Source organism: Cucumis melo, chromosome 7 (genome assembly GCF_025177605.1).
Source record: "Cucumis melo cultivar AY chromosome 7, USDA_Cmelo_AY_1.0, whole genome shotgun sequence".
Lineage (NCBI taxonomy): Eukaryota > Viridiplantae > Streptophyta > Magnoliopsida > Cucurbitales > Cucurbitaceae > Cucumis > Cucumis melo.
Genome location: NC_066863.1, coordinates 21,322,647 through 21,344,640, shown reverse-complemented (window position 1 = coordinate 21,344,640; position 21,994 = coordinate 21,322,647). Strand labels below are relative to the sequence as shown.

Below are 21,994 nucleotides of genomic sequence, written 5' to 3'. Positions count from 1 at the left end.
AAGCAACCTAGGTCGGTACGAACATAAACTATGACGTGATGTCTCGTAGGAGGACTCTACAAAATCCCTCCCTTTCGTCCTCAGGCATGAGCACGATATCCCGAAGGTCGTCCATACAAGATAGATGATGCCTTTGAAATAGCGCCCTATCCAAACTCGTCAGTTTCAGCATCTCATGCAATATGCGGAAGAATTTCGTGCGCACATGGTTGTCATTGGCAAGGGCGCGTGCAGGCCACTTCGCAATCATTTTGAGTTGCTCGTTTGTTTGGTTGAGCGCCAGATGTATGCCTTCAACATCCACCTCTTGCTGACTTCCCCTCTTCCTCTTGGATCCACTCGATCCGATCCTACCCTCTGAACAGTGAGAAGGTCGTGAGGCACGTACATCGTCCTACGACAGGTTAATCCCCTGGCTGTACACGGGCGAGAACTCATCGTTTCCATCTGCCATATCAAATTCGTCATACCCGCCAGACTCGTTAGACCCCACGTCGTCATATCGCGATAGAACACATATGTAACTTCGTCATAATACGGAAACGGTTTGTTCAAGAGTCCCTTCGCTGCGCGCAGGATGCAACTGCGGGGAAAAAAAAGATCACTTATGAGTATTGATAGAAAAATGGCGAGCGTTGTGTGACGTTTATATTATTTTCTTTACTCTAACCCAATTATCAAATAATTCTTTCTCCGCAACGATACATTTCTGTTCATCGTTCCACCCAAAGCCACTGCACGCTGGCTCCCGCATTTCGGCGATGGCCTGGAATGTCCGCTTTAGTGTCTTTATTCTACAGTCAATTATAGTTGTTGTGCGGACCTGACATCCAGGTAGTTTCTCCGCCATCATGCGTACCAACTGGGCCAAGTAACCTAGCCGGAATGTACCATTATTCGATTTCCATCCCCCCATTGACACCAACTCCATTAAACACTCCATAAGAGTGTCATCCTCCTCCTTCGTCCAGACATGTCTCGGGGCACGGTTTGAGGTTGACATATTGAGAATGACGAATTACAAGAAATACATGGAGTACGTTAGTAATTTCACAATTTCACATTTAACAATCACAAACAAAAGGCACGCGTACATTTCATATGCAACAGTACATTTTATAGGTGATAGAAATTCGCATACAATCGATGACTTGTAATGTAAAATTGTCTTATCTAAGCGTTACGCAACTGCCAATCAGTGAACATCGATTCGGCTAGTTCGTCGCTCCACTGAGACCACTCGTTTGTCGTCTCAATGTAGTGAATTTCTTCTGAAGCGGTGGTCGTCGCGTAGGTGGAGTCTTCCTCGTCCACGTCGTCAACGTTGCCGTAATATGTCATTTATCTGTTGATCAAATTGTGGAGCAAGCAACATGCTAGTATGGTGCGACACTGGACTTGTAGGGGATAGTACGACTTCCCACGAAGAATGGCCCAATGACCCTTAAGAACACAGAAGGCGCGCTCAATGACATTCCTTGCCGAGGAGTGCTTCATGTTGAAGTACTCCTTTGCATTTGTTGGCGCATTTCCAGCACCACGCCACTCTTGCAAATGGTATCGTTGGCCTCTGTATGGGGCGAGAAACCCCTCCGCGTTTGGATAACCCGTATCGCACAGATAATAATATCCTGTTATTAAAACATTTGTTTAAGCACTTTGAATAGGTAAGTAGAAAGCGACGTTGTTTTATTATAAAAAGATATATCCTTTGACACTTGTAGTCCATTTTCTCGTGAAAGGACATCACGTAGAATCCACGAGTTTGACGCGGATCCTTCCCAACTGGTGAGGACATAAACGAAATCTCCTTTCGTGTCGCACACACCCAGTACGTTTGTGGCAATTTTCCCTTTACACGTTCTGAATGTAGGTCGATCTGTTGTGGGGACGTTCACCTTTATGTATGTCCCGTCTAACGCGCCAAGACAATTCTGCAGGTTGTAATAAACACGCCGATATAAGTACCCCGTACATTAAGCTCAAATACATTAAACTTGTACCATGCCCACCTCGAAACACTTCCAACGTTGATCATTGCAGTTGTTTGTCACCGGAACAGGTCTCTTTATCAACTCCTCGTATAGTCGGACAACAACCAATAGTACAAGGTTAAAATGTCGTGATACTGTCTCACCGGACCGTACAAATTCCTTTTGAATGACGCGGTTCTTCACGTCATGGACAAGGACATGCAAGAACATTGCTACCATTTCCTCAACGTCGACAATCTCGGTGGACGAAAGACCAGATACAGTCCGAAGTAAATGACATAGAATTGCGAAAGTTCGCCTGTCCATTCACGTGCTTTGGCGAGAAACAAGATCTGACTCGTGTATCATGCGAAAGTTTACAAGTTGCCTTATTCTATGGCGTGTATCGAACGATACGCCTATTGTCGTTCATTAGTAGCTCCAACGTTAGTAAGATCTGACGTTGGGCCAGCGTGAACGCAGTTAGGATGCCAAGGAGGATTTCTTGATCAATTACAAACTATGTAAAATTTCCTAAAAAATATGTACTAAGTGAATTAGTACAATATCCATATACATTATGAAAAATCTCTAATTAAAGCTTATTAAACACTTACTAAGTAAATATTATTTGGTACAAAAAACAATTAACATATATACAAATTATTTTCAAACTTTTTTTTTTGGTATGTAAGAGAAGAACGTCTTATTTTCAAACTTTTTAAGTAAATACTATTTGGTACAAAAAACAATTAACATATATACAAATATTATTTTGAAACTTCTTTTTTTTTTTTTTCGATATGGAAGAGAAGAACGTCTTATTTTCAAACTTTTTAAGTAAATATTATTTGGTACAAAAAAAAAAATAGCATATGTACAAATATTATTTTCAAACTTTTTTTTTTTGGTATGTAAGAGAAGAACGTCTTTGGTTTGTAAGTAATATGGTGTTAATTAATTGCTTTATTTGTGTTACTTAGAAGGATTGTACAAACATTGAAAACTTTTTATTAAAAAAAATTGTGAACTTATCTATAGTATGGTCTTAAGTTAATTGCTTTATTTGTGTTAAGTGTTAATTAGAAGGATTCTTCGTGTTAATTAACCGTTTATTCTATTCGGTAAAACAATTTATTTAATAATTTAGCATAACCGTTTAATACCTTTTTAGTCTACAATTTGTTGCACGTCAAAGTTAAAAATAAACAGTAATTTAAATCATAGAATGAAAGAAAAAATTATTAATTCATTAAATAAAAGAAATGTCCATGAAAGAGTATATATTACATAACCAATACTGTTTATATCTTAACTACATAATTTATACTGTAATAAAAAAACGAATACAATATCAAAATTACATATGGCTAGGCATAATACCTCTTACAAGGGTTGGATCACCGTGGGTGTTCTGAAAAACAAAAATAGAAAGTTAGGATACAAGCAAGTTCAAAAAATTGAAGAAAAATAAATAACAAAAGGAAGGAGTACATACTTTGTACGTAGAAGCACTAACCCGAAATTGAAACGTAAAAAAAAAAAAAAAAAAAACAACGTTGAAAACACAAATTCAATTTTGAAAACAAATGATAAATTGCCTTAGAGTTTACAAATCGGTTCAATAACTTGAACCAGATTCCATAGTTGTAGAGACATCAATTAAGATGGATTAAAAACAAATAACAAAGGCAAGAAACACATGTATCAAAAGAAGGCAGACAACAAAAGCATAAACAGTGGGGAGAAACAAAGCATACACATAAGACATACCAAGAAGGTTAAAAAGGGCAGCAAAATGAAGGTAGAAAGTAGGGCAGAAACAGTGAGAAAAGAAGGCAGAAGTGGTAAAGCATACGCATAAAATGAAGGATTATATAGAGTATGTAGGGAGTTAAAATGCAAATAAATGACCTAACCAAGAAAAGGCAGAGGAATCTCTGAAAAAGCAGGCTAAAAGATAAGTCAAACAACAATCAAAGTAAATATTGGAAGCTATTCTGCAGCCAAGTACACATGAAAAGATAAGCCAAACAATTGAAGGGACAAAAGAGAAATGAAATAAATCTAATTCAAAAGTAACTCCCAACCATACTCAGGTAACAAGATGCAACAAAGTAAACCAAACTAAACCAAACGAAGCAATTAGTAATTAAAGTAGAACATATTCCACAAATCAAAAGACGGAATGCAATCCCATATACATCAGCAATTAGTAATTAAAGTAGAACAAATTCCACAAATCAAGCTACATACATATATGCAAAAGACATAATGCAATCCCATATACATCAACAATTAGTAATTAAAATAGAACAAATTCCACAAATCAAGGTACATACATATATGCAAAAAATGTAACAAAATCAGTGTATGTCAATCATGAAACTCATCATCGGCTTTGAAATTGGATTTAAAATAGTCCAATACCTCCCTACCAAGCTCGGCAACCATTGGTAGAAAACGGTGGTGTCAAAGCATCTGTCTTATCAGTGAAGGAATGATACCAAGCCAAGCGAAACATCCACTGCAACAATGGAAACTCGAGCGGCAAGGATTTTCTGTTAGGGTCGCCTTCAACAAAATTTATTTGGAGGCAAAACCCTATACTCCAAAAGGTTGTGGTGTTTGGAGCCAATGTCGTGGAAGGGTCGGCTTCAACAAACACGACATACCCTTTCAGGAGTGAGAGAGACGGATGAGAGAGATGTAGATAGAGATTCGACTACACGAAATCCTCCCCAATTAGCGAAACGCAACAGAAAATAAATTTTCATGAAAACGGATCGAGGAAGAACAGAGAACGAAATAAGGAGAAAAAAAACATTTCGATGAGGGAGAACAGAGGGTTGTCAGACGAAGGAAGGAGATGTTTGAATTGAGGGAGAACACAGAACGAACGAGGGAGAAGACGGATTAAGGGAGAAGACAGAACAAAAACAGGTTAGACCAGACCTTGGAAAGGACACTATGTAAAATACAAAAAATGCCTCGTCAACAATGCGCGTAATATATTTGGTAACGCAATTTGCTACACGATCGTTTAATTACTTGGGTACACGATCGGTTAGATTTTTCTACACGATCGTTTAGATTTGGCTACCCCAAATCTAAACCATTTTTTCAAAATTTGGTATACGATCGTTTAGATTTGGCTACACGATCGTTCACATTTGGCTACACGATCGTTTAGATTTGGGGTTCCAAATCTAAAATTTGTTTATTCAAAATTTGGTATACGATCGTTTAGATTTTGCTACACGATCGTTTAGATTTGGCTACACGATCGTTTAGATTTACCTACACGATTGTTTAGATTTAAAAAAAAAATCGTTTAGATTTGGAACCCCAAATCTAAACGATCATGTAGCCAAATCTAAACGATCTTCTTGCCAAATCTCAACGATCATATATCAAATTTTTTAAAAAAAATCGTTTACATTTGGAACCCAAAATCTTAATGATCGTGTAGCCAAATCTAAACGATCATGTAGCCAAATCTAAACGATCTTTTAGCCAAATCTAAACGATCGTATACCAAATTTTGAAAAAATATCGTTTACATTTGGAACCCCAAATCTAAACGATCGTGTAGCCAAATCTAAACGATCATGTAGCAAAATCTAAAGGATCTTCTAACAAAATCTAAACGATCGTATACCAAATTTTGAAAAAAAAAATCGTTTACATTTGGAACCCCAAATCTAAACGATCGTGTAGCCAAATCTAAACGATCATGTAGCCAAATCTAAACGATCTTCTAGCCAAATCTAAACGATCGTATACCAAATTTTGAAAAAAAATCGTTTTACATTTGGAACCCCAAATCTAAACGATCATGTAGCCAAATCTAAACAATCATGTAGCAAAATCTAAACGATATTCTAGCTAAATCTAAACGATCGTATACCAAATTTTTTTTAAAAAATCGTTTACATTTGGAACCCGAAATCTAAACAATCGTGTAGCCAAATCTAAACGATCTTCTAGCCAAATCTAAACTATCGTATACCAAATTTTGAAAAAGAAAATTTGGGGTCACTACAACAAATCTGGCCTTTAATGTCGGGTGGAAAAAATGAAAAATGGGCTTTAATGTCGGTTTTCAAAAGGCGGATGTTTAATGTCGGTTTTAAACCGACATTAAAGAAGGAGCTTTAATGTCGGTTTAAAACCGACATTAAACATCCGCCTTTTTGAAAACCGATATTAAAGCCCCTTTGTAATTTTTTTTAAATTTTTTTAATTTGGTAAAAAATCAAGTTTTTCTCTCTCTTACTTTACCTTTTCTTTTTCCTTAAAATTTCTATATAAATTCTCCTCCTCTCTTCTTCCTCCTCCTCTCTTCTTTAACTTTGAAATCTTCTAACCCTAAATTCTACAGCCACCAATCAAATTTTCTTGCTTTCATTTCCTATCCTCGTAGATTATTTTTTCCATCGACGATTTGAAGATTTACTATGGCCGGTAAAGGAGAAGGTCCGGCGATCGGAATCGATCTTGGAACCAAGTACTCTTGCGGAATGGAAATGGCCGAAATGGAAATGGAAATGGAGGAATGCTCCTTTGTTGTCTCTTCAGACCCTCACAGGTTCATCCTCTTTCTCTCTTCTCTCTTCATATCTTCACAATCACTCCTATTTGTTGGTCAGTTAGCTGTGGATTTTTCTTTCACTTCTTTGTTATCCTTTACCATGATTTCGGTGTTTCGCGTTTTCTTTTTCGAATTGTAAACATAATCTTCACTGTATTTGTTTAGATTGATTGACTCGGTATGGCTACACTGTATTTCTAGTAAGGAATTGAACATGGGTCAACTTTTGATGTTGCTATAATTGGCCGGTAAAGGAGAAGATTTAACAATTTCCATTATCCTTAGTGTTGTTGTTTCTTGCTTTTTCCCTCCTGTCTTTAGTAATGGTAAAATGCTTCACAATCCAATTAAAAGAAAAAAGGTGTGTATTTAGGGTTTTAGGGTTAAGGGAGTGAGCCGGCCTAATGTTGAAGGGTAGGTTTGAGAAATTTTTTAAAGAGAAAGTTAATAGGGCTTTCTTTTTCTTTTTCTTATTATAAGGGCATTTATATGAATGGTCAATTTTCAACAACATAGCAGCTTTATTTGCACGCAAATACACAAATAACCATTTCTCTGTATATATTATATTGGTAGCTATCTATGTATAGTGCAATCAACACAAGCCACTGCTACTGACTTTCTCTTCTCAATTCTTTAAATTTTTCTTACTTTTACTTATTATTTGGAGACTTTTTAAGTTTTTTATTTGTCGGTTTGTGAGATATTGATAAATTTTGTAAAACTTTGTACTAATAAGTTTTTTATTCTCTTCTCAATTCAATAATAAAATTTATTATAATAAAACTTTGTAAAATTTATTATTAATAAATTTTGTTATATTTATAATTATTTAAATATGTTATTGGGCATACATTTTAGTGAATATGTGTTAACAATTACCCTTAAGTAAATGTTCTTGAAATTGCTTTTTAGACTAAATTTAATTGTTTGAGTTCTTTAAATAATGAATTCAACCTAGTCCAATAATGAAATATTTGAGTTGCATTAATTTGTGACACTCAGATTCATTTCTTTATATTCTTGCTTTTAAAAATGAGTAAATAATACTACGATTATTTTAATACATTGAATTAAAATTAGCATCTCAATTTAAATTAGCACTATAAATTTTCTATAATTTCCAAGTGTGTTAAAAATGTTGTTAAGAATTATTGGAGAATAAATGATCTAACAAATCATGAAATAAAACACACGATGTCTCAAACTGAAGTCGGCTGAAGCTGGTCTAGAGGAAGGAGAAGGTTCCATGATTTCAATTTTCAAAGTTTCTTTGCTCAGCTTTGCCTTTTAACCGTTTATGTTAGAATAAAGATATGAGGAATTTTATTTGTGATGCACAATGAACATAGTTTATATTATTTATGAGGTCATGGTGATAATCATTAATAAGTTCAACTCAGGGTGCTTTGATATTGATGTTTTTTATTATTCAAATTCATCTTGTTTAGGTTGACCTTTTTTTGTTGGTTGTGTTTACATTTTTTTTCCCTAAAAACTGGAGATGCTACAGCTTCATTTCAAATCACTTTCATTTCTCTCCTAATTAGTGTAAAATTGAGACATCTATGTTGCTCACCTTGCTTGGTCAAGTACTTATTTGGATTGAGGAGTTTTTAAACCTTGGTAGGTTTCATAAGCCTATTAGAAGTTTTATTTGGTGAGCCATTGTATAGTACGTTAATTCTTTGTTGAGTTTTACTGTAATGTCATGCTTTATCTACATGTCTTGATTGATAATTTTGAAGAATTATGGGTTAGTCTTTTCTCTATATCTTTAGTTGAGTACTGAACTTCATTATTATTTGATCATGTGTTTTTTAGGTTTGCGGATGTCTATGGGTAAGCTTTTTCTCTATATGTGTTGTCTTCGTTGGAAGAAATAGGAGGACTTTTGGATGTGAAATGGTTTAGTGCTTCCTAAAGGGTTTGTTTAGAGTGTTGATTTGAGTTATGAAATTGGAAAGTTAATTGGATTTGAGTTTTTATGTTGGAGTTATAGAAGTCTATGTTTAAGGTGCATAAATGTTTTGTTTGGCATTGGGAAAGATGGGGAAAGAAAGGTAAAGAAGGGGAAGATAAATTGCATTTAGAACACAAAGTTGATGAAGATAAAGTGCATTTAGAACACAAAGGTGCATAAATGTTTGGCATAAATGGTCTTACGTGCTATTTATTTGCTAGGATAAAGTATTTGTTAAGCATTCTACTGTATGATCTTGATTTAATTTTGCCAATTTGTTTGCATACCGTTGGTAATATCTTCATATTACCAATGTCCATGATGACAGTCAGAAGAGTCTTTTGTTGGAAGTTAAGAATTTGACTGTTGTAATTGCAGAAACCAAGCAAGAGATTCTCAAGGGTGTTAATCTTGTTGTTTACGAAGGAGAGGTTAGCTCAAAATTAATCTTTACTATTGTTTTAGGAGCGGATTCTCACATTTTGAATTTTTCATTGATTTTTTGTTCATTTGGAATTATTTTTCTGACCCTAGTAGGTTCACGCCATCATGGGAAAGAATGGTTCTGGAAAATGCACATTTGCAAAGGTCAGTATTATTTGTGTTCTTTTCTCTAATTCTCATTAAACAGAAAAATGATTTCTGACGTTCTTTATCAGTAATGAACTTTGAGCTTAGAAGTTTGTTAGTTTCCTTTGCTTCACATACTATTTTATTAACTCTTGAGTGAAAATTTGGCAAATATTCTCTAGAAGCAAATAATATATCTATAATGCTTGGGTCCTTAAAAGCCATTTCAAGTTGTTTCATGCTTACAGTCTCATTGATTGCTTTACTTTTCAACTTATTGTGTTGATGTTGCTTATTTCTTTATAGATTGATATTGGTTTTCATAATAATGTTATGTAAAAAAATGTTGATTATTCATTTGTTTGTAGATAATTGAAGTCATATCGGGTTGAAAGCTAAGCGATTGTGCAGAGATTGCCAAGCGACCGTTGAAAATTGAAGATTGAGAAGGCATTTAAGATTTTTAATTATTTAATTCTTGTATTAGAATATTTTTTCATGTACTATTGTAGAATGTATATACATAATATTAAGATTTTATTTTGTGTATAAAAGACAAATATTATAGTTTCTAACATAATATGAATTTCATTGATTTGTTGGCGTGTGAAAAACATATTTATCTACATTGATCCAATGTCGGTCTATAGGACAATAATGTGACAATTAAATAAAAATAAATTTGTAAAAATGAATCCAAAAACTAGGCTTTAATGTCGGTTTTAAACCGACATCAAAGTTCAACCGACATTAAAGGGCTTCAATAACACTATCAAAGATGTCGGTTGAAAACTGACAAACCGACATTAAAGAGGCCTTTAATGTCGTTTTTAAACCGACATTAAAGCCCAACCGACATTAAAGGGCATCAATAACACCATCAAAGATGTCGGTTGAAAACTGACATTAAAGGCCTTTAATGTCGTTTTTAACCCGACATTAAAGAGGCCTTTAATGTCGTTTTTAAACCGACATTAAAGCCCAACCGACATTAAAGGCCTTTAATAACGCTCACAAAGATGTCGGTTGCCAAGTGACATTAAAGGCCTTTAATGTCGGTTTTAAACCGACATTAAAGACCAAAATTCTTCTAGTGGGTAGCCAAATCGTGTACCTAATTTTGAAAAAGAAAATTTGGAACACATTGATTTTCTTTTATTAATCAAATAAATGTAATTTGGTTATTATAAATTATTTTAATTTATATTTAATTCTTTAACTACACGTCATTTTTAAAAAAACGGTTCATCTAATTATTTATAATTATTTAGAAATATTCATATAATTTTAATAATGAAGAGAAATAACAAAATTTAAATTTGTTTGACAAAACTATTAAAATGAATATAAAGGGAGACCAGACAACGAAAGAGGGAGAATTGATGGGATTTCACGAGGGAAGACGAAACACGAGTTGAAGACGACGATTGAGGAAAAGACGAAACATGCGTTCAAGACGAAACGTACGCCGGGTTGGGGGAGAAGGAAACTATGTTTAGAAAACCCTAAAACTAAGGTTTCTATAAACCGTGGGCCAAACAGAGGTTAGGGTTGGGCTAACCGAAGCCCACAGTACTAACCCTTCCCCCAAACAGCCCCTAAATTTGGTAACACGATCGTTTAGATTTGGACCTAAATCTAAACAATTTTTTTTTCAAAATTTGGTTACACGATCGTTTATGTTTGGCTATGATTTTTTTAAATTCTTTTGCTACACGATCGTTTATTATGTTTTACACGATTAGATTTGTTTACACGATTGTTTAAATTTTTTACACGATTCATTAGATTTATTTACACGATAATTTAGTTTTGGCTAAACGATTTTTTTAATTCTTTTGGTACACAATCGTTTATATTTTTCTATCCGATCGATTTATTTTTTTTACACGATCGTTTATATTTGGCTACTCCAATCTAAATGATTTTTTTCAAGATTTTTTATACACGATTTTTTAGATTTTGCTATTTTTTGTACATGGTCGTTTAGATTTGGTTACCCAAATTTAAACGACATAAAAATGAATCAGAAAAGAAGAAAGATAATGGAAACGAATCGCAGCAGAAAAAATAAAGGAAGAGAAAGAAGAAAGACGATAGAAAGATTAAACGACATAAAAAAAAATTAGAAAAGAAGAAAGACGAAATCGCAGCAGAAAAAAAGAAGAGGAAAAGAAGAAAGACGATGAATCGCAGCGAGGAGGAAGATGAGGAAAGAATCGCAATGAGGAAAAGAAGAAAGGTGGAAGGGCAAACCTGAAATATTTAAAAAATGACTAATTTCATAGACTTTGTTACACGGGCCGTAAATAGTTGGGTATTTTGTTATATTTATGAAAGTTTTCCGAATAAAAACCACTTTTTTGTTTTCAAAATTTTGATTAGTTTTCTTTAAAGATTGATAAAAGTAGATAAAAAGTGAGAAATTTAGAAGAATAAAAAGTGTGTTCATAGGCTTATTTTTCAAAAAAATCTAAAAATAAAAAATCAACTAATTATCAAACGGGTTTCAAAATATTAGTTTCTTTTATTAACAGATCTATAAGTTCGTTGTTTTGAGATTATTTTCCGACACTTTGACCAAAAAATCAAAATTAAGAGCTTTTTTAAGTCTAAATAATAATAAAAAAAAATACTCAATTACGCATGATTAAATTTTAGTTAATTTTTATAAATATAACAAAACACAAAAATATTTACCCTATAATATAATTAAAAAGTCTATGAAACCAACCATTTTTTTAAATATTACAGGTTTGTATTTATCTTTTTGAATTTTGTGCGGCTCAGGTTTTTTCTCTTCCTTTCCATCTTCTTTTCTCCTCTTCTTTTACAATTTTTCTTTTTCTTTCCGTTTTCTTTCTTCTGCATTTTTTTTTAATTTTTTTTGAATCATGATATTTGTTTTCAATCAATCATAAATCTTGTCAAATCTAAATGATATTGATACAAGATCGTGTGGCTAAATTAAACGATCGTGTACAAAATATAAATAAATCTACAAGATCGTGTAGCTAAATTAAACGATTGCGTATCATGGTTATTTGGAAGAAGAATTATGCGCGCATGTGATTAATTATCGCGTGTTAGCCATCTTTTAACGTTCAATTATAGATCTACATACATAATATACATACGCAATAATGTTAATACAAAAAAATGCACTTAAAGGAAACTTTCTCGCGATCAACTTCTCGAAACAATCTTTTCAAAACCTACTTGATTAGAAACAGTACAATATGTTAGATATGTATTTCAATTTTTTAGAAAAAAAATTATGGCACAACTGTATAAGAGCATGAACAAGATAATTTGTATGCTATATATATATAATTAAGGGGTTTTCTAAAAAATATAACAAAGATGAAAAATATTTATTCTATAAAACAATTTCGAAAAAGAAAAAAGCCCACAAACCCATATTATGAAATATAAAAAATCCCAATAAACGTGTGATTAATCGACCACGTGCACACAAGTAATGTTTTACTATGGAATCATCATACGTGATTGTGTAGACAAAGATACAATTGATACATGATCTTGTAGATTACAATAGATATAAACAATCAAATACTAAAAGCTAAATAATGGAAAAAATCTTTAGATACAAATGGTCGTGTGGAGTACCTTCAATAATTGCCGCATATGTGCGCTTGATTATGTATGTAATTATAAACGATCGTTTAGAGAAGTCAAATCCAATCACTCATAATTACAAAAATACCATCAAACCAATGCGCTATAAAAAGGAGAAGCCACTTGTTCATACTTTTCCTCTTCTTTACAGTCCTTCGTCTTCTTCACATCATTTTCATCGTACATCTTCTTCGTCAATCGCTTATTTCCTCGTAACTTCATCAACAAAACTTTCAAATTATTCTTCGTCATGTTCTCTCCTTCCGTTCTCATCAATCTTCGAAAATTTGTTTCTAGCATTTTGGTCGTTGCTCAATATTTTGGTTCTACAACCAAATCTATCTCGATCTATTTCCATCATCTATCTATATCTATCATGATCTATCTCCCATACAAAGAGGTCTGAATTTATATTCGTTATATTTAATTGAATAATCATTCTTATTCTATGTAACTTAACCCTAACTTTTTATTTTATTTTATTTTTTATAAATAGATGGTGAGCAAGAAGCAAGCAACATCAAGTAGCAAATCAATGAAAACTAATGGAAAGGCAGAAGAAAGATAAAGAAATGAAGGTAATAAAATAAAATGTGAATATCTGTCGGTATATTATTCTTTGTTTATACTTGTGTATCTTTGTCTGATTGCTCTATTTTTGTCAATATCAATCTAAACAGAGATGTGTATTTGAGAATCTGTTAGAACTAGCCCTTTGTTTATAACATACTGTTTATTATATCTTTTCAACAGGTCAAACACTATCCAAATGGCATTATTATGGAAGATGAACACAAAAATATTAGAATTACTGTGTACTATAATTTAGAGACATTGAATTAGATCAAATAAAAAATAGACCAAACAATTCTTTCTTTGATGAACAACCCTTTTGACCAGTTCTTTTAATTAAAATGGCCAAAATACCAACATAATTCCTGAATTTCTTAATAAGTAAGCAATGTCATACAAAAAAAGGCTAATGTCTTTGCTTTTAACTTCAATGGACATATAACATAATTTGGGCTAAAAGAATTCTGTTTGATGACTAGATTAAAAGGGCATAAATTCCCAAAATTAAATCTAGGAGAAAGAAAAGAAAATGGTATGAAAAATGCCCTTTTTCCTCATGACGACTTTATAACAAGAAGAGATATAGAAAGAACTTCCAAAGCATTAAGCATTGAGGAAAGCTCATTGAAGGAAGAATTAGTTAAACTCTATATCTTAGAACGTTTTTAATTCCTAAGCAAATACACAACCACATAAATCTCCAACATCTAGACATATTGGATCATGAAGAAACCTTCAAAGACTATCCATGAGGAAAATTATCATACATCCTAACATATCAATTCTTCAAGAAAGCATCATACAACGACAATGCTGCTATATACCTTGAAGGATTTTCCCTAGCTTTAGTCTATTGGGCTTTTGAGATAATACCAAGACTTTCCAATTTAGATGTTGGGTTTGGAAGAAAGCTTGGAATTCAAGGGCCAACAATCTTGACATGGGAATGTTTGGAGTCAAGTGACTAGAGGACTCTAAACATGAACATTTTTGAATATGAGAATGTAAGTAAATTTAAAGCATGTTCTATATATGTCTATTTAGATAGACAATGAAAGATTTCTATCCATGTCCATCTGGAATGACAATGATAAAAATCTATCACTGTTTATCAATATGGTTGCTACTTTTCCACTAATAATCTAACATCATTTTACTTGTAGTTCTCTATGACACCACTAGACTCAATAGAAGAAGTGTCTCAAACAATTTTGAAATATTTCAAAGATATTGAGGACAAGGATAAAAAAGATCAAGCAGAGCAATAGAAAAAGAGAGAAAGAAATGGAAAGAAACATAGAAACAAACATAATCTTGAATGAAATAAGCGAAATAATAAAATTAAGAAAAAATAGAAGCAGAGAAAATTTTGTTACGACAAGGACTAAAAGAAATAAAAAGTATGTTGACACTTGGTTATGAGAAGCTTGAATGTTAGGCTACCATCAGACAAACTTCAACAACAACAGAGAGAGAAAGAAAGTACATATCCACAAGTTGTGGAAAAAAATATACCACCTACTTCTAGCCTTGGCCTTCTTAAGGAAGATGAAGAAGTTAATACAATGGTCAACTATGCAGCAACATATTGCTCTACGGTTAGTGTTTAGTTCATTATCTACTGCTTTGTCTTGTTTAAAATTGCTTAAAGTCCAAATAAAAAACAATTATGTTGTTTCTTTTTCTATGTAGGGAATTGTGGTCTTTGAAACACAAAGTAGTTTGGAAACAATAGGAACTACCGATTTAGAAACACCCAAACACAACTGTTGCCACAGGTTTAATTTTTTTGCAAACAATAAATCTATCACACATTATCTGATATAGATAAAGATAAAGGTCTATTTGTTGGGTTTTATGTCCTAAAACTCGTAGATAGTAAATATAATCAATTGACCGTCATTAATAAAGTGTTTTATTATTATACTTTCAATAAGTGTTATTGATTATATTATTAGTTTTGTCTTAATAACCTAAATCCAATAAACTAACATCCTAAACTGTTTGGTGAGTCTTGAACAGTATATAGAGACATACGGGGATCAATGTGTTTGTATCAAATACAAAGTGAACCGTTTCCATAGTGTTAACAGGATAAGGTACCCAACCTTAACCCTATACTATAGACCAGATCAGCTTAAAGGGTTTATAGTATAGGGCTAAGGTTGAGTACCTTATCTTGTTAACACTATGGATACGGCTCACTTTGTATTTGATACAAACACATTGATCCAATGCGTTCATATATGCGACATGCAAGTGAAGGTATCATATGCAATGAGTTTGCATAAGACTGGACCACGAAATAGTAATCACTAGATGTAACTCCGTTAACTAGTTTGATTTCTATTTCATTAGAATGACCTAGGTGACTTAGTCTTAATCCTGAGTGTATTATGAACTTTTGTTTACGAGGGATTGTCCTTTGATTTGTATTGGTGAGAGTGGCCAAATTGCCGACTCAATATGCTTATTATTTTAAAGATAAGACTGAGTAGGGAGCTGCGAACATAATCACACAAGATGGAATTCACTCCTTCCCACCTTTAGGGTAGGTAGATAAATGTTCTCTTAAATGGTATCTCCGGGACTTGAACAAAGGGTCCTACGCTCTCTATGGTACGAGAAGGGTTTCTGTTTAGTGGTTGGACCATAAACAAGTTGTTCATTAGAGGAGCACTGGTATTTAAGGACTAGAAGTAACCTAGGGGTAAAACGGTAATTTGATCCAACTAGTGTTACGAACACTTGTGAAGGACTAACTTACTGGTATTGGTCTATATCCGTGGACACAGAAAGATATCTACAGTGAGAAGAGTTTAGCTGTGAGTCTTTAGTGGAGTATACACACAGTTAACGAATATTGATTAATGTGGTTAATGAGTTTAGCTAATTAATCTCATATCGTTGTAGCTTCTGATTTGTAGGTCCATTAGGTCCCCTTCCTAGATCATAAAGAGTAAAGAGATTTATTTGTATTGGTTGTAATTTGAAATGTTCAAATTTACTTTGGGAATTAATATAATGTATATTGATACATCATAATATAAAGTTTATATTTTAATTAGATTTTATTATAGAAATTTATTTTTGGATATTATTCAAAATTAAATTACGAGAGAATAAAATATTTGAATGAGTTCAAATATTAGTTTAATGTGAGTTAGATTCATATTAAAACTATAGGTTAAAATTTAATGTGTATGTGATACATATTAAAACTATAGGTTATGAGAGAAATTTATATTTGAATATGATTCAAATTTTGGATTAAATTAAATATAAGATATTTAATTTAGAAATTAATTAATTGGAGAATTGATTAATAGTTTAGTTTAATTTCATTTAATTAAATTTGATTTAATTAAATTAATTAAATTAAAACTATAGGTTATGCGAGAGATATTCATTTAAATATGATTTAAATGAAATATTAATTAAATATGATTTAATTAATTAATTAATATAATTAATTTAATATATATTAATTTCATATTTATTTATTAAATTAATAAGGAACGTGGGTGGTTTTCCCACGTTCCCATTTATTCTCTCTAACTTCCCTCTTATTTCGTCTAAAGAAGAGGAAATTCTTTGCGTAACAAAAACACATTAGGCGTTCTGTGATTTTTTTAGCAGAAAAAAGGATTATTGCATTCTCTCAATTTTTTCTCTCTAAAAAAAAAAATCCCTCAATCCAATTTGGTTCCCATAAACCATCTCAATCAGAGAATATGAAGGTTTCCAAGTGGTGGTGCCCAAGTTGGTGTTTGGTAGATTCAGAGTTGTCAACGAGAGTAAGTTCTTCTTCTCTGTATTTTCTTCAAAGCATGTTTAACCATAAAAATTAGTTTTGTAATTTTTGCCGTATTTTTAAGGTTCCAATTAAAATTGGGTCTCTGTAATTCTTCCACTCTAAATGGTTTTCATCCCTTCACTATTTTTGTCTATCTGTGATAGTTAGATGATGCTTTTTTAACATTCTAGACATCTATATGATGCTTTTTTAACATTCTTACTTTATATACTTTCAGATAGATGATGATGAAGAAGATAATAACGAAATCATAAATTTAGAAACACAAAAAACACAAGTGTTGAACATGTTTTAATTTCTTTAGTATACAACTGGTTTCACGACCGTTTATATATGTTACCTGATCATTTATATATGTTACACGATTGTTCATTTATGTTACACGATCATTTATATAGATCTTTAAACAATCGTTTAGATACTTTATATTGTACAGTCGTTTACATTTTCTTGTACAACCATTTTGACAACACATTTTCTTGTCACATTTAGACAGATGAAGATAAAGATGGAGAAAAAGAATAAGAAGTTGAAGATGAAGAAGAAGATAAATAAACATCAGATGAAAGTGATGAAGAAGAAAATATGAGGAGGGAAAACAAAACAAAACAAAGCTAGGAGCAATTGGTAAATATTATTGCAACATTTCACCATCTCTCACTATCTAAAAAGAATAAATAACTATCATTGCCTACCATTCATTGTTCTTGTTACTAACTTCAACAATTTCTTGTTGCAAGTCGTTGAAGAAAAGAAAATATAAAAAATGATGAGAAAGTTGAAGGTGAGCAAAATCAAGAAGATACAAATACTAATAGCGAATGAATCATGTTTACAACAAAAGGAAAACAAAAGGTGAATCAAGTTATTGATGTTGATAATAATGAAACTGAAGAAGAGATTGACAGTGATAGTAGAGAAGAAAATGCAACAGAAGAAGTGGAAACAAAAGAAAACAAAAGAAAAGTTAAGGAAAAGCAAAACGAAAAAAATGGTAGGGACAAAAAAAAAAAAAAAAAAAGCCAAAGGTTTCAAACATGCTATGGAGACAACTAATCTCAAAACAAGAAGAAACCAGCAAGAAGAAAGAAAGAAGAATGTCAACTCAAGAATACATTGATTCCGCTCCATCCTTTGATTTCTCATTATTTTAGAAATGATTTATAATGTTTGTAAAGCTTCAGATCTGTAAATTTTAAATTTTGAACATTTCTTTGTTTTATACTTGAGTAATTTGTATTTCTTTCTACTCTAGTTTGTAAGTTTCAAACAATTTCCAATCTTAATTTTAGAATCACAGATACATAAAGATAGAATACAATCATCAACTATCCCTTGATATTCTACACCATCGTATAGAACGTATAACAGGGTCGTTTAAATGAAGTCCCACCCGATTGTTTTGACTTAACTACATAATCGTTTAACATTATTATCATCATGTAAGATATAAAAGAGGATCATTTACATTTTATATCATGATCGTTTAGATTTAACAACACTATCATTTAAACATTTAACTACACCATCCTACACGATCGTTTAAATAATATCTTATACGATCGTGTAAAATGTATAATAACATCGTTTACATGTAGCAGCCCAATCGTTTAAAGTTGAAGAAGATCGTTGGTTAAATACTAACGATAGTTTACGTCTATCGTGGCGATCGTATGAAGAGATTAAGGTCACGTGGAGACGATGCGAAGAGTTTGGTGTTTTTGTGTGTTGTAAATAATCAATTCGCATTTATTGGCCTTTCACCGATTAACACAAAAATACTCTTCGTTTTTTGATCTCTCTCTTCACTTAAAATCTATCTCTCAAACCATTAAGTTTAGGGTTTCCAAACTTTTCATCTTGAATATTTTCCTCTCACAAAATTTGGTTTAAGATGTTGCTATTTCAACCAAGAACAACAAGATTAAAAAAAAAAAGAAAAAAGCGAGCAAAATGTAGATGGATAGGAATGGATAGAGAGTTTGACAAAGGAAACTATGATGGTGATTCCGAAAATGTCTAGAAAACACTATGGTAAGCTCTTATTACTTCCTTGATTCTAAATCCTCTTCCAACTCCAGATGAAAAACAATGGGTTACAAGCTTCCATATCCAGATGGAAGTGAATGGAAGGTGGGTTTAAGAAGGGAATATAAGGGCTCAAAACTCCTGTTTTCTTGGTTAAAATGCGTGTTGGATGGTGAGAATTATACACACATTTTATCTGAACATTTACATTTCCAGATCCAGATGGAAAGGAATGGACAGTGGGTTTGACAAAGGAAGATAACGACTCGAAAACTCTTGTGTTTCTGCTTAAAAAATATCTAATATTTTACAAGCTTCCAGATCCAAATTTTGCATCAAACGTTTACATCTTTTCGATATGTATTCTACATGTAATAACATTTACAATAAATGAATAAACACTTTTGAATATTTCTTTGTATTACACTTGTTGAACATTAGCATGTAAATATTTTCAATTAACTCTATGATCGTTTAACTTCTATAACAACATCATATACATATTATAAAACAATCGTTTAAAAGAATGAATATATACATTCGTTTAGATGTTGTTTCAAGATCATTGGATTTTATTACCAGATCATTTACTTACATGAACGATCGTTTATAGAACACTATAAGATTGTTTATGAATAACAACCCAATCATTTAAATGTTATTAAATGATTGTTTACATGTAATGATAAGATCATTTATGATTTATAGTTTATTGTTTAGCTTTTAAATGTAATGACAAGATTGTTTAGATGTAATCAAAGATCGTTTTTACTTAACTATACAATCTTTTAGATTAATTAACATGATCGTTCTGACATTATTGGAAGATTGTTTAGACCTTATTTCTATATTGTTTACTAAACTAAATGAAAGTTTAGTTTTAGCAACACGATCATTTAGATGTTATTACTAGATTGTTTACATGTAATGACAAGATCTTTGACGATTTATAATTTGTATGTAATGAAAACATCATTTAGATGTGTACTAAAAAACCGTTTTGACTTAACTACACGATTGTTTAACATATATTACCATCGTGTAAAACAAATAATAGGATCGTTTAGATTTACTAGCACGATCGTGTAGGTTTAACAACTCAATCGTTTAGGTTAGACAACACGATTGTTTAAATGTTATTGGAAGGTCGTTTACATGTAAGTGAAACATCATTTAGATTACAATATATTATAGTATCGTGTAGATTATTACATGATCTTAATCGATCGTTTGCCTTTATCATGTACTAAAGCACATTGACACGTTAATAAAAGTGATTTCAGCTATAAGATTAAGGGATTAAGGCGACGTGGCAACCATGTGAAGAGTTTAGGGTTTATGGGTGAAAATGGTCAATTCACATGTTGTAAAGAATCGATTTGCATTTATTAACCTGTCAGTGAGTAACGCAAAAAAAAAAAAAAAAAAAAAAACTCTTCCTTTTCAGTCCTTTCATCTTCCTTTAAAACCCCTTCTCACAAACCATTAGGTTTAGGGTTTCCTAACTTTTCCTCTCAAACTTTTTCTTATTCTAACAAAATGAGATTCAAGATGCTGCTATTTGGACCAAGAATGATAAGATCCAGAAGAAGAAAAAAACATGTCAGGTGTTTTCGAAAATCTCTATAAAAGACTATGGTATGCTCTTATGAACTTCCTTGATTCTGAAACCTCGTCCGACCCAAATTGGAAAAGGACGAGTTTTATAAAGGAAGATAACGACGCTATTTGGCTCAAGAAGGGTTTAGATAGTTGAATCCTCGTAGCCATTCTTCTATAGTGCCTTCAGGAGAAAATCTGCTTCTTCTTTATCTTCGGCTGTTTAGAAATGGTGATGGTGATTTCAATATTTCTCTGTTTTATACTTGTTAAACATTTACATTTAATCGTTTTGAATTAAATACATGATCATTTAACTTTTGTAACATCATTGCTTAGATATTGTGAAACGGTGGTTTAAAATAATTAACATTATCGTTTGGATGCTATTAAAAGATCGTTTAGATTAAATTACTAGATTGTTCACTTAAATAAACCACAATTGTTTATGACAATGACAATATCATTTATGGTTTAGAGTTTAATGTTTATAGTTTAGATGTAGTCAAAGATTTTTTTGATTTAAATAAAAAATCGTGTAGATTAATTAATATGATCATTTTTGTTGGAATTTATGTCTTAAAGCTCGTAGCTTGTAATCATATTCGATTCAATAAAGTTGTAGTTGAGAAATTATTAGTGAAATTGAAAAGTATAATATTAAATCCAATAAACTAAGGTCCTAGGGCTATTTTGAGTAAACTTTAATTTTATGTAGAGACATAAACGTGAATCTAGTTCAAGTATATATAGCTTAAATAGTCTATAGTATACGAATAAGGTTGGGTACCTTATTTTGGGGACATTATGTATGCAGCCCACTTTGTAGTTAGGAAAAACGACGTGATCTTGAATCGTTTATGTAGAAACATGAAAGTGGGTGCATCCTACATAAGACTGAACCATGAGATTGTCACTTTGACGTTATAACGCCATTTACTGTTTAAAATTAACTTTTTCGATTATTGATGACTATGAACTCTTGTTCACACGAGATTATCCTTTGATCTGCATAGGTCATGACAACTCATTAGTGTAGGGCCAATAAGCCTCCTATTTCAGGGAGAAGATCAGGTGGATAGTTAGGGATATAGGGTGCAAGATATAATTCACTCCTTCCCGCTTTAGAGTTAGTAGATAAGTTGTTCCCTTAAGGACTGCATCTAAGTCTTGAACGTGGGGTCCCACCATCTCATTGGCTTGAGAGGGATTTAGTTTATAGGTTGGACCTTAAACCA

The 21,994-nt window shown here is 32.1% G+C and overlaps 1 long non-coding RNA gene across 2 annotated transcripts; it reads left to right on the top strand.

Annotated features, from left to right (window-relative positions):
• Positions 1-6,308: 6,308 nt before the first annotated feature.
• On the top strand, positions 6,309-9,695 carry LOC127150276 (uncharacterized). Of its 2 annotated transcripts, none has more exons than XR_007822504.1 (4): positions 6,309-6,564; positions 8,909-8,961; positions 9,065-9,118; positions 9,469-9,695. It is a non-coding gene; the product is annotated as an uncharacterized LOC127150276 (long non-coding RNA). The 2 variants fall into 2 exon arrangements; XR_007822503.1 differs by having other exon boundaries at positions 6,311-6,564; positions 9,068-9,118.
• The last annotated feature ends 12,299 nt before the right edge of the window (positions 9,696-21,994 follow it).